Source organism: Pseudophryne corroboree, chromosome 5 (assembly GCF_028390025.1).
Source record: "Pseudophryne corroboree isolate aPseCor3 chromosome 5, aPseCor3.hap2, whole genome shotgun sequence".
Classification (NCBI taxonomy): domain Eukaryota; kingdom Metazoa; phylum Chordata; class Amphibia; order Anura; family Myobatrachidae; genus Pseudophryne; species Pseudophryne corroboree.
In genome coordinates, this window is record NC_086448.1 from 174411621 (window position 1) to 174424665 (window position 13045).

At 47.5% G+C, this 13045-nt stretch overlaps 1 protein-coding gene across 2 annotated transcripts in view; it reads right to left on the reverse strand.

The window, feature by feature from the left end:
- The window catches only part of CNPY1 (canopy FGF signaling regulator 1), a 352139-nt gene that overhangs the window by 111761 nt on the left and 227333 nt on the right, over window positions 1–13045 (reverse strand). The gene's annotated exons all lie outside the window — the stretch shown is intronic.

Below are 13045 nucleotides of genomic sequence, written 5' to 3' on the forward strand. Positions count from 1 at the left end.
CACTTATATTGCAATAAAGAGTGCCACACTAATCTCGCATAGAACAAAAGCCATACAGCTAATAAACATACAGTACAAACAGACAAATCAGCGAAACAACTTTCACAGACGGAACCTCAATTAAGTAGAGAGTTGTGGTGGAGCCGCCCTAGCTGCAGCCAGACGGGAGGTGTTCCAACTGTCCCATTTATTGAGATAATGGGGTAGGGTCCCTCTAGACCTGTGTGTAAACCTTTCATGCCCAGATACTTCATTTACCAGAGCCCGCCAATTGTATAAATTAGCAAACCAGTTACGTGCTATAATCACCTTTGCTAAGGTAGTCAGGCAAAGAACATATTTGTATATTGCCGGACAGTAGGCTTCCTCTAAATCTAGAGCAAACATACACAGTGTAGGAGAAAAGGGGGGTAACGTGGGTTCAGTAAGCAGTACGTCTGACCAAACTGCTTCCCAAAAAACATATACAGTGGGGCATAACCATAATAAATGCCAAAAGTTAGCTTCAGGGGCACCACACATTGGGCAGGTAGCACTAGGCCGCAGTCCCGCTTTACATAGAGAGACTGGGGTTCTATATGTCCTATGGAGAACAAAAAAAAAAACCTGTTGGTACCTGATACACGGAGTAGTATATTTAAGTGAGCACAACACCTGGAGCCATTGGTCATCTGCAAGTGGGCCAATGTTTTGCTCCCACTTAAGTTTAAGCTGGTCAAATACATTCGGGCAAATGTGGGCATTAAGGCTAACATACAAAGTGGAAACTTGGTGACTTGTACCCAGATTCATAACCAGTTCCTTGACTGGTGAATTAGAAATGGACGGAGGCGAGACCCCAAACTGTGCCTGCACCGCATGGCGGAGCTGTAGGTAACGGTAAAAGGATCTATTGGAAATATCAAGTTCCTCCCGCAGTTGTGTGAAAGATATGAAAACACCATTAACATACATTTGTGAAATTGTTGTAAGGCCCGCCGCAATCCATATATTGTCTTGTGTGAGCTGTATTAGCTCCCTATATGCTGGGTTAAACCAGAGTGGTGTGTCAGAATCTGTATCTCCCCATTCATAATAAGAGTGAGTCTGACGCCACACAAGTAGCCATTGGCGGAGCAGAGGAGGAAGACCAGCAGTAGAAGAGGCAGAAAGAAGAAACTGAACAGGGGAGAAGTGAGACCCCACACACTTGGCAAAGAATCTCTCAAACGTGGGACTATCCCTGCTTAGAATCCAATTGGACAAATGTACAAGTTGAGCAGCCAGATAATAAGCGCGCATATTAGAAAAACCCAATCCTCCATCAGATTTAGCCTTAACCAGAGCTCTCAGGGCAACCCTAGGCGTCTTGTTACCCCAAACAAATGAAGAGAGTACACTATCAATACTAGTGAATACCATCTTGGGGATATTGGGCCTAATTCTGAGTTGATCGCAGAAGCAAATATGTTAGCAGTTGGGCAAAACCATGTGCACTGCAGGGTGGGGGGCAGATGTAACATGTGCAGAGAGAGTTAGATTTGGGTGGGGTGTGTTCAAACTGTAATTTAAATTGCAGTGTAAAAATAAAGCAGCCAGTATTTACCCTGCACAGAAACAAAATAACCCACCCAACTCTAACTCTCTCTGCACATGTTATATCTGCCTCCCCTGCAGTGCACATGGTTTTGTCCAACTGCTAACAAACTTGCTGCTGCGATCAACTCAGAATTACCCCCATAGACAGGAGAATGCTGTAATAAATAAAGATATTTTGGTTGCAACACCATTTTAATCAGGTTAATGCGACCCGTGACAGTAAGGGAAAGCTTCTTCCATATATGGACCCGTCGCTTCAGTTATACCGTGACCTGGTCAATGTTTTGATGTACAAAAGACTTAACATTAGGAGTGATCCAGAAACCAAGATACCGAAAGCGAAGGGTCCAGTGTAGTGAGCACACAATAGGCAATGGGTCAGGAATAACACCAGATATGGGAAGGATATTAGATTTATTCCAGTTGATAGACAGGCCGGAATAAAAGCCAAATGTATCAACAATAGTTAGAAGGGAGGTCAGGGAAGCGTCGGCATCATTGAGAAACAAAAGCATATCATCAGCATATAATGCAATAACATCCTCATGTCCATCAATAGTAATGCCCCTAACATCAGGGGATGCTCTAATAAAACTCGCCAACGGCTCCACAGCCAGGGCAAAGAGGGCAGGGGACAGTGGGCAGCCCTGTCTAGTGCCACGAAACAAAGCAAATGGGGATGTTACATAGCCATTGACAGATATTCGAGCCATGGGGGAGGAGTAGAGCAATTGTACCCATCGTATAAATTTGGGGCCAAAAGCAAATCTTCTAAGGACTTCCCACAAATATTCCCATTCCACCGAGTCGAAGGCCTTGGCAGCATCCAGGGAAACCACCACAGCCTCCGACTCGGATTGATCCCCCCTTTGCAGGTGACAAAACAAGTCGTCTCAAATTTTGGAGAGTAGATTTCCCTGGCATAAATCCTGTCTGATCATCGTGAATGATCGATGTGATAACACTATTGAGTCGAATTGCCAGAATCTTGGCCAAGATCTTGACATCAGTAGATAACAATGAGATTGGGCGGTAGGATTCTGGGGCCGTAGGGTCTTTACCCGGTTTGAGGATCACTACAATAATGGCTTCCGACATAGAAGGGGGCAAACAAACACCTTCCAACAAAGCATTAAAGAGATTCAAAAGATAAGGGACAAAGAAAGCACAATACTGTTTATAGACTTCAACAGGTCACTACCCGGGGCTTTTTTATTGGGGAAGGAAGCAATAGCTGCCTCAACCTCCTCTGCAGTGATAGTAGCATCTAGAAAATCTATAGATTGTGGTGACAATTTGGGTAGGTCAATACAGGAAAGGTATTGTTGCAGTTGATTTGTTGTGTAAGTGATTCTAGAGGCATATACCGGAGAGTAAAAGGACTGGAAAACTTGGGCTATCTCAGGAGTGGAATAGACTGTTTCACCTTGGGGGTCACAAATCTGTTGGATGGAGCCTCCAGTCCTCTCCTCCTGTGCCAGAAAAGCTAAGTAACTACCCCCTGTGTCTGATTGTGAATAGAGGGTATGCTGAGAGAAAAGCAATTTACGATTGGATTTATCAAGTGGTCAGACCAGGCTTTCCTCGCCAAATCCCACTTCCCATGATCACTAGGGGCTTTAGTGGAAAGATAAACAGATTCACATTGGGAGCAGGTAAGTTCTAAGCGAACCTCCTCCTCCCTGCTGGACTTTTTTACAGTAGCAATTTGTCGTATAAAGGAGCCTCTTAATGAAGCCTTAAATGTGTCATGCTTAATAAGTGGATCAGAACAAGATGCATTACGTAATTCAAAATCACTCCATTCATGAACTAAGGCATCATGATCATTTAGCAAGGTCAACCAGAAGGGATTTAACTTCCATAGTTTAGCCCCACATACAGGCACAGAATCAAGAGCCACCAGCAAGGGTGAGTGGTCCGAGATTACCCTTTGTAGATATTGGACATCAATTAATCTAGGGGTGAGATCAGGAGAAACGAGGGCCAAATCTATTCTCGAGAACGTGTGAAAACTGGCTAAGTGGCAAGAGTATTGTAGCTGCAGAGGGTGTCTCAGCCTCCAAACATCTAGAAGCCCAAGCTCAGTAACCACCCCTGCAAATGGCGTACGGGAAGGGGTAGTAGAGGGCAGAGATGGCGGAAGCTTACTCCATCTATCTAAAACTCTATCCAAAACATTATTGAAATCTCCGATGCAGAGGATCGGTGCCGAGGGAGAGGTAACAATAAATGACATTGCATGTCGGAGCACTTCATTATTGTGGGGGGGGGGGGGGGGGGGGGAGGCGGACATAAACAGCAAGAATATGTAAAAGTGAACGATTAACATAAGCCCTGAGGAAGACATACCTGCCATATTGGTCAGTTTGACTATGAACTAAATGAAAACTAACCGACTTCCGTCTCAAAACTGAAACACCTTTGGAATTAGTAGAAAAAGTGGAATGATAGGACAGACCAACCCAGGGCCTCCTGAGAGCCAAGGTTCTAGCACCAACCAAGTGGGTTTCAGAGAGACATATAATATCTGCTCTATACTTCCTCACCTGAGATAAAACTAGAGCACGCTTGATGCGGTCATTCAGGCCCCTCACATTCCAGCCGAGTATGTGGAGCCCATCAACCCCTGCAGCCATGAGTATAAGAAAGAAGGGACAGAAGGAGAAAAGAAGCAAGGGGAGAACACAGAGGGGCAGAAGAGATGGAATATCTGAGAAAATCGGGACACATAATAAAGAGGAACCCGGAGCATAGATAAGGAGAGAGGAAAGGGGCCACTATGGCACCCCCCCTAGCATTCAAATAGAACATATGGAGACCACAAAACATATATATTAAAAAGCGTAGGCACACTGCAGTTCAAGAGAAAAAAATAACACAGCGACACAAGTACTAATACAAATATAAGAAACTCTTCCCCCCCCCCCCCAAAACAGCCCAAACACCCCCCCACCCTGTATATCCATTACAAACTAGATACACTTGGATCCCGAGAACAACTTAACTAAAGCTGAAGAACTATAGCAACCCCAGGGGATAGAGACAAATAATGCCTCTACAAAAAGGCCATATCCTAGCATTCAGCTCCCAAACTAACACAACATCCCCACTATGTGAACACTGAAAAATGGCAAATAGCAGGAGTACTAAACCCAGCAGACAATGCAACACCTGAGAGAAAAGTAATCAACACATCAGAGGTAAAAAATAAAAGCATTTAAACAATCGTCCTCATTTAGGGGCCCGAGGTCTGCGTTCCAACCAGGCCTCCGCCTCCTGAGGGGTATTGAAGAAGTGAGTGGAGCTGTCATACACCACCCTTAAACGTGCCGGGAACAGCATGGCATATTGTATTTGGTGGTCACAAAGCTTCCTTTTCACCTGAAGAAACTGCGCACGCGACTTCTGGACATCCACCGCGAAGTCTGGATAAACAGAAATAACATGGTTGTCAATCTTCAAAGGACCCTGTGTGCGGGCCAGCCGTAGGACCGCATCCCGGTCCTTGTAGTGCAGGAAACAAGCTATGAAAGTGCGTGCAGGTGCACCCGGGGGAGGAGCCCTAGCAGGCAACCGATGCGCTCTTTCCACAGAGAATTGAGGACCAAAGTCGTCGCGTTGAAATAATTGAAGAATCCATGTCTCCAGGGACGATTCTGGAGAGGAACCTTCCGCTCTCTCCGGGAGGCCAACAAAGCATACATTATTGCGACGGAGTCTTCCTTCAATATCAGAGAGCTTCGCCTTAACTGCTGATATTTGAGTTGTGAGACTGGAAACCGTATCCTTAAGAGGGTTGGTGAGGTCTTCCAAATCAGAGATACGGTGCTCCGCTTCCCCAACCCGTTCACAAATCTTTTGCATATCATGCCTGATTAAGGTGATATTCACCTGCACTTGGCCAATTTTGTCCATGACTCTGTGCTCGGATGTGGATATGGCCAAGAGCATCTGCTGCGTCGACTGGGACGTGCCATCTTCCTGAGGAGGGCTCCCTGTAGGGGATTGAGGAGATGGGGGAGCAGCACCCCGGGTGAGCTGAGAGGAGGACTGAGAACCCCTAGCAAATCTTTCAAGCTTGGAAGCTGTAGCAGCACTGCCACCACGCACCATAATGGGACCTAAGTACAGCACGGGGGTGCAGGTATAAATAACAATAACAATAGAGGCCAGCTGTGAGAGCAAAGTCAAACAAGGCAAAGTCAAACAAGGCAAGGAAATGCAAATTGTTGTATGGTCAACCAAAACCGTTGAATTGCTGCACATTGCCATAGGCAGTGGTATAAATTTGCTTCAGGACGACTAAATTTCGAACATGCTGATGAGTTAGTGATTCATTCAAAAGAATTTAAGGGCCATCATAGGAAAAGCAGACCAATAGTTAATGTGCTGCACAGGGCTGGAATTTAAGTATTGCGGAGAGTCCTTAAAAGCTCCATGCCCTTCCCCACTTACTGACCAGCCAGTGGCTGAGTCACCTGGCTAACACCACCGCTGTCACAAGTATCATGATGAAAGCTACCACGAGCAACGGCCAATCAGCGCAGTTCTGGTGACACATGATCCTCAGGGGATTTGATATACCATAGCAGCACCATGGCTTTGTGAGGAGAGCAGCAGATCTTTTCCGGGAACAGTGATGGGGAGGGGTGGGCCTTGTCTGTCCGGGACTCCAATCCCTGCAGTCAATCCCCTGATGGCGGCCCTGACAGCAATAATTCTCAATTCTGCAAATACATCCAACACATTTCCTTTAGAATGACTTCTTCAGAAATGTGTTTTTCTTCACAGTTATAGATCCTGCATGTGTCCTCACCCTTCACCCTTATGTGACTCCCTCACACTCGCACACCAATCAGCCATAAAATTAAAACCAGTGACCATGAGTAATATTGATTATCTTGTAACAATAGCACCTATCAATGGGGTGGGATATATTAGGCAGCAAGTGTACACTCCATTATTGCAGTTAATGTGTTGGAAGCAGGAAAAATGGGCAAGTATAAGGATCTGAGAGAATTTGACAAGAGAAAAATTGTGATGGCAAGACGACTGGGTCAGAGCATCTCCAAAACAGTACGTCTTGTGGGGTATTATGCAGTGGTTAGTACCCACCAAACATGGTCCAAGGAAAGACAACCAGTGTACTGATGACAGGGACAGGGTCATGGGTGTCCAAGTCTCATTAATGGTCTTGAGAAGCAAAAGGCTAGCTTGCATGGTCTGATCCCACAAAAGAGCTAGTGTAACACAAATTGCTGAAAAAATAGGATTTTGGTTACCTACCGGTAAATCATTTTCTCGTAGTCCGTAGGGAATGCTGGAGTCCACATTAGTACCATGGGGTATAGATGGGTCCACCAGGAGCCATTGGCACTTTAAGAGTTTGAGAGTGTGGGCTGGCTCCTCCCTCTACGCCCCTCCTACCAGACTCAGTATAGAAACTGTGCCCGAGGAGACGGACATCTTCGAGAGACGGATTTTACACAGATAGTGGCGAGATTCACACCAGCTCACACATATAAGGCACATCAAGCTAACTAGCTTGAAACGCAGCAACCACTGAAACATTACTTACCAAGTAACAATGCAGTACTCAACTAAAACGAAGCTGTACTGAACCAAATAACGAAAGCAGGAAAACGAAGCGCTGGGCAGGCGCCCAGCATCCTCTACGGACTACGAGAAAAGGATTTACTAGTGGGTAACCAAAATCCTATTTTCTCTTACGTCCTAGAGCAGAGCTGGCCAAACCAGTCCTCGAGATCTACCAACAGTTCACATTTTCCAGACCACCTAGTTTATGCACAGGTGTAGTCATTACTAATTAAGATGTGCTGCATTCATTCCTAACTGACTATTCTACAGAGCTCCAGGAGGCCTGAAAAACATGAACTGTTGGTAGATCTCGAGGACCGGTTTGGCCAGCCCTGTCCTAGAGGATGCTGGGGTCCACATTAGTACCATGGGGATGTACCAAAGCTCCCAGAACGGGAGGGAGAGCGCGGAGGCTCCTGCAGAACTGATTGGCCAAACTTCAGGTCCTCAGCGGCCAAAGTATCGAACTTGTAGAACTTTGCAAACGTGTTCGATCCAGACCAAGTAGCCGCTCGGCAAAGCTGTAAAGCCGAGACACCCCGGGCAGCCGCTCAGGAAGAACCCACCTTACGAATAGAGTGGGCCTTAACAGACATAGGACACGGCAATCCTGCTATAGAATACGCATGCTGGATAGTGAACCTGATCCAGCGAGAGATTGTCTGCTTAGAAGCAGGACACCCAAGTTTCTTGGGATCATACAGGACAAACAGAGAGTCCGATTTTCTGTGACGAGCAGTCCTCTTCACATAGATTTTCAGAGCCCTCACAACATCCAAGGACTTTGATGAAATTGAGGAGTCAGTAGCTACTGGCACCACAATAGGTTGGTTGATATGAAATGCCGACACAACCTTCGGAAGAAACTGCTGACATGTCCGAAGCTCAGCCCTATCTTCATGGAAGATCAAGTATGGGCTTCTACAGGACAAAGCCCCCAACTCCGACACACGTCTAGCAGAAGCTAAGGCCAACAAAGTGACAGCCTTCCACGTGAGAAACTTGACCTCAACCTCCTGTAGAGGCTCAAACCAGTCCAACTGGAGGAACTGCAACACCACGTTAAGATCCCAGGGCGCCGTAGGCGGCACAAAGGGAGTTTGGATGTGCAGAACTACCTTAAAAAAAAGTCTGAACCTCAGGGAGGGCAGCCAACTGTTTCTGGAAGAAAATGGATAGGGCCGAAATTTGGACCTTTACGGATCCCTACCTCAGGCCCATATCCACATCTGCTTGCAAAAAGAGGAGAAAATGTCCCAGTTGAAACTCCACCGTAGGAAACTTCTTGGACTCACACCCAGATACATATTTTTTCCAAATACGATGGTAATGTTTAGACGTAGGAATAACCTTGTTCGGAATGCCCTTCCGAGCTAGTACAACCTCCATGCCGTCAAACGCAGCCGTGGTAAGTCTTGATAGGCGAACGACCCCTGCTGCAGCAGGTCCTCCCGAAGAGGAAGAGGCCTCGGCTCTTCTAGCAGTAGATCCAGAAGATCCGCGTACCAAGACCTTCTTGGCCAGTCTGGAGCAATGAGGATCACTTGAACCCTTGATCTCCTTATGAGCTTTAGCACTCTTGGAATGAGTGGAAGTGGAGGAAACATGTACACCGACTGGAACACCCACGGAGTCACTAGGGCATCCACCGCCACGGCTTGCGGGTCCCTCGACCTGGAACAATACCGCCGAAGCTTCTTGTTGAGACGAGAGGCCATCATGTCTATTTGAGGTATACCCCAAAGATTTGTCACCTCTGTGAACACCTCCGGATGGAGTTCCCACTCTCCTGGATGGAGATCGTTTCTGCTGAGGAAGTCCGCTTCCCAGTTGTCTACTCCCAGAATGAAGATTGCTGACAGCGACGTGTATTTTTCTGCCCAGATGATGATTCTTGTTACCTCTGACATTGCAGCTCTGCTCTTCGTTTCGCCCTGTCGGTTGATGTAAGCCACTGTCGTTACATTGTCCGACTGCACTTGAATGGCCCGGTTTCTCAGAAGATGGGCTGCTTGGAGAAGACCGTTGTAGACGGCTCTTAGTTCTAGAATGGTTATCGGCAGGCCGGCTTCCAGACTTGACCACCTTCCTTGGAAGGTCTTCCCTTGAGTGACTGTGCCCCAGCCTCGGAGACTTGCATCCATGGTTAGAAGGACCCAGTCCTGAATCCCGAACCTGTGGCCCTCCAGAAGGTGAGGTAGTTGCAACCACCAGAGAAGTGAAATCCTGGCCTTTGGTGACAGACGTATCCGCTGGTGCATATGTAGATGGGATCTCAACCACTTGTCCAGGAGATCCAGTTGGAAGGACCGAGCATGAAACCTCCCACACTGTAGAGCCTCGTAAGAGGCCACCATCTTCCCCAGAAGGCGAATGCACTGATGAACCGACACCCGGGCTGGCTTCAGGACATCCCTGACCATTGTTTTGTATCACCAACGCTCTTTCCTCTGGAAGAAACACCCTCTGCACTCCCGTGTCGAGGATCATTCCCAGAAAGGACAACCGCCTGGTTGGTTCCAAATATATTTTTGGAAGATTCAGGATCCAACCGTGTTCCCTGAGCAGGTGGGTCGTGAGAAGGATGGACTGTAACAGCTTCTCCTTGGACGGTGCCTTTATCAGCAGATCGTCCAGATATGGAATTATGTTCACCCCCTGTCTGCGGAGGAGAACCATAATTTCCGCCATCACCTTGGTGAAAACCCTCGGTGCTGTGAAGAGGCCAAAAGGCAGAGCCTGCAACTGATAGTGACAGTCCAACAGTGCAAATCGGAGAAAAGCCTGATGCGGCGGCCATATCAGAATGTGGAGGTACGTATCCATGATATCCCGGGATACCAGGAATTCCCCCTCTTCCAGACTTGATATCACCGCCCTTAGAGATTCCATTTTGAACTTGAACTCCTTCAGAAAGGTTTTTAGCAATTTTAGGTTCAGAATGGGTCTGACCGAACCATCTGGTTTCGGTACTACGAAAAGGTTTGAATAGTAACCTTTGTTTTGCAGATGAGGAGGGACCGGTACAATGACCTGTGCCTCCACCAAATTCTGGATGGCTGCCTGCAAGACAGCCCTGTCTGCCAGCAAAGCTGGCAAGCCTGATTTAAAGAATCGGTGAGGAGGGAGGTCTTGAAATTCCAGCCTGTACCCCTGGGACACAATATCTTGCACCCAGGGATCCAGGCCGGACGACACCCAGACGTGACAGAAAAGCCTGAGTCTCGCTCACACCGGACCCCACCTCCGGGGCGTCCACCTGGAGGACTTCGGCGTACCTGAAATAGGTTTTTGTTCCTGGGAACCGGTCGCAGCCGGTTTCTTGGATTTGGGCCGGCCTCCCCTAAAGAAGGTGTTGGACGGTCTGGCTTTTCGTGGCTTGGCAGCCCGAAAGGGCTGTGATGCAGTTGAAGAAAAGAGTTTCTTCGTAGCAGGTGCAGCTGGGGGAAGAAAAGGTGACTTACCCGCCATAGCCGTGGAGATCCACGCATCTAACCTTTCCCCAAAGAGAGCCTGACCTGTGTAGGGTAGGGTCTCCACACTTCTCCTGGATTCCGCGTCGGCAGACCACTGTCGCAGCCACAGACCTCGACGAGCTGAGACAGACATGGAAGAAATAACTGCAGCCATGGAACCCAGGTCTTTCATGGATTCTACGAGAAATCCTGCCGAATCCTTAATGTTACGCAAAAACAATTCAACAACCGATTTATCCATAGTATCCAAATCTTCAAGTAATGTGCCTGACCACTTTACTATAGCTTTGGAAATCCAAGCACTGGCAATAGTGGGACGTAATATAGCCCCTGAAGCCGTGTACATGGATTTGAGCGTATTATTAATTTTACGATCAGCTGGCTCTTTCAAGGCGGTGAATCCTGGAACAGGTAAAACCACCATTTTTGAGAGTCTGGATACAGATGCGTCAACAATGGGCATGTTTTCCCGTTTTTTTCTATCCTCCACAGGGAAAGGAAACACCACCAGGACCCTTTTAGGGATCTGGAATATTTTCTCATGCCTTTTCAAAAATAGCATTTAATTTTTTTGAGAGAGGGAAAGTTAGCGAGGCTTTCTTATTTTCAGTAAAGTAAGCCTCCTCAACCTGCACAGGTGTTGTATCAGTAATATTCATCACATCCCTAAAGGCCTCTATCATCAACTGCACCCCTTTTGCAAGAGATGCTGACCACCTCAACACATCCCCATCACCGTCCTCAGTGTCAGAATTGGTATCCGTGTCATCTTGCATAATCTGTGCAAGAGCACATTTTTGGAAATATACAGCGGGGGGCCCTGAGGTAACAGAGCTGGGCCAGACTGCCATTGAGCTCTGTAAAGCCTGAGTTGCAGACTCATTCTGTGCAACCCTAGTAGAAATCTGAGAAATCATAGATTTGATAGAGGATAACCACTCAGGCTCCCTTGCTGGTATCTGTGCTAAAACAGTGCAATCCTGATTACATGGAATGGGATCATCCTGAGAGGACATATCCTCTGCAGCATATGACACAGAGTCCCTGGACATAGCTGTTAGGGTCTCCTGCCCTGTGCTGCCACGTCGTCATGGCAACCGGGAGACAAGTGCTAGCGGAGTAACCTGAGCGCAGCTGATACTCCGGTTCGGGTCTTTTGCTGTGCAGTGGTTACAGGCAGGGGATCCGGTGCTGGTTTTTGTGCTCACAGTCTGTGAGGTCTGAGGGGGGCGTGGACAGCACCTGCTTTATAAGGCCTCTTCTCAGGTTAAGCAGATGCTGCTGAATCTTTGTTGGTTAGTCAGTTCCTGAAAGTTAGCCAGTACTGTGTAGCTTTGTATTTGTTGTTGCTTACTGCAAATAGGCCTGGGGATTTGGTACTACACTCTGCCAATCCAGACCTAGCAGTAAGACTGGAGTCAGTCGTTTAGCCTGCTGAGGTTCTTTTGCTATTCTGTGAACCCAGCAGGTTTGTGGCTGTACTTTCAGACCTGCCTGCTTAATCCTCTCTCACTGTGCAGGGCGTCCATGTGTCAGTTTAGTGGCAGTAAGCTGAACCTGGGCCCTGCAAGTGAGAATTAGGATTGTGGAGACTCTCCTTGTGTCTATTATTCCATCTCTGACCAAGGAGTTTACTGCCACACCCGTTGGTAACCCTTTAGGGTTTTGCTGTTGCCCTTAGCAACAGCATTTCGGGTTCTCTACGTATTAAAACACAACATCTTGCTTTTTCCATCTGAGCATTTCTAATACTAGGGAGACACCCAGTTTCTTAGCCTCTGGGCTTCTCTGTTCACTCTGTGTTGGTTTTGTTACCCTATCACCTTCTGTGTACGTTATGTCATATTTCCCAGTCTGTCTGTGAGTTCATTTGTTTTGCATCCCTCTCTGTTCAGACACCAGTACATTCCTGCAGGCACTGGTGTGCATAACAGTTTAAACACCAGTACATTCCTGCAGGCACTGGTGTGCATAACAATAGCTTAATGGAGACCACAGACACTCCCCCAAGAATGGCAAGAGAGACACAGAAATTGGAGCCAACCCACACACAGCGCTTTTTAGGTAAAGGGAGACCCCCAACCAGCGCTGACTGTGCACCTTAATAGGTTACACAGCCTGTATACAGCCCCCCCCCCCCCTTCTACAACCCTCTGGTACCGTGAGAGATAGCTGGAGTTGTTCTGGAGGGACTTGCTCTTCACTGACAGCGTTGTGCAAGCAGGAAAATAGCACTGAACGCGGCTGGGTCCGCTCTGAGAAGCTCCGCCCCCAAAATGGCGCTGTCTTCCAACTCTTCATAGTATTATACTGGCCTGAGGAATTATGCTGGCAGAGATCCCGGGACCCCGACAGGCTGTGTGACCAGTGTAGGGGGTATGCGCTGGCTT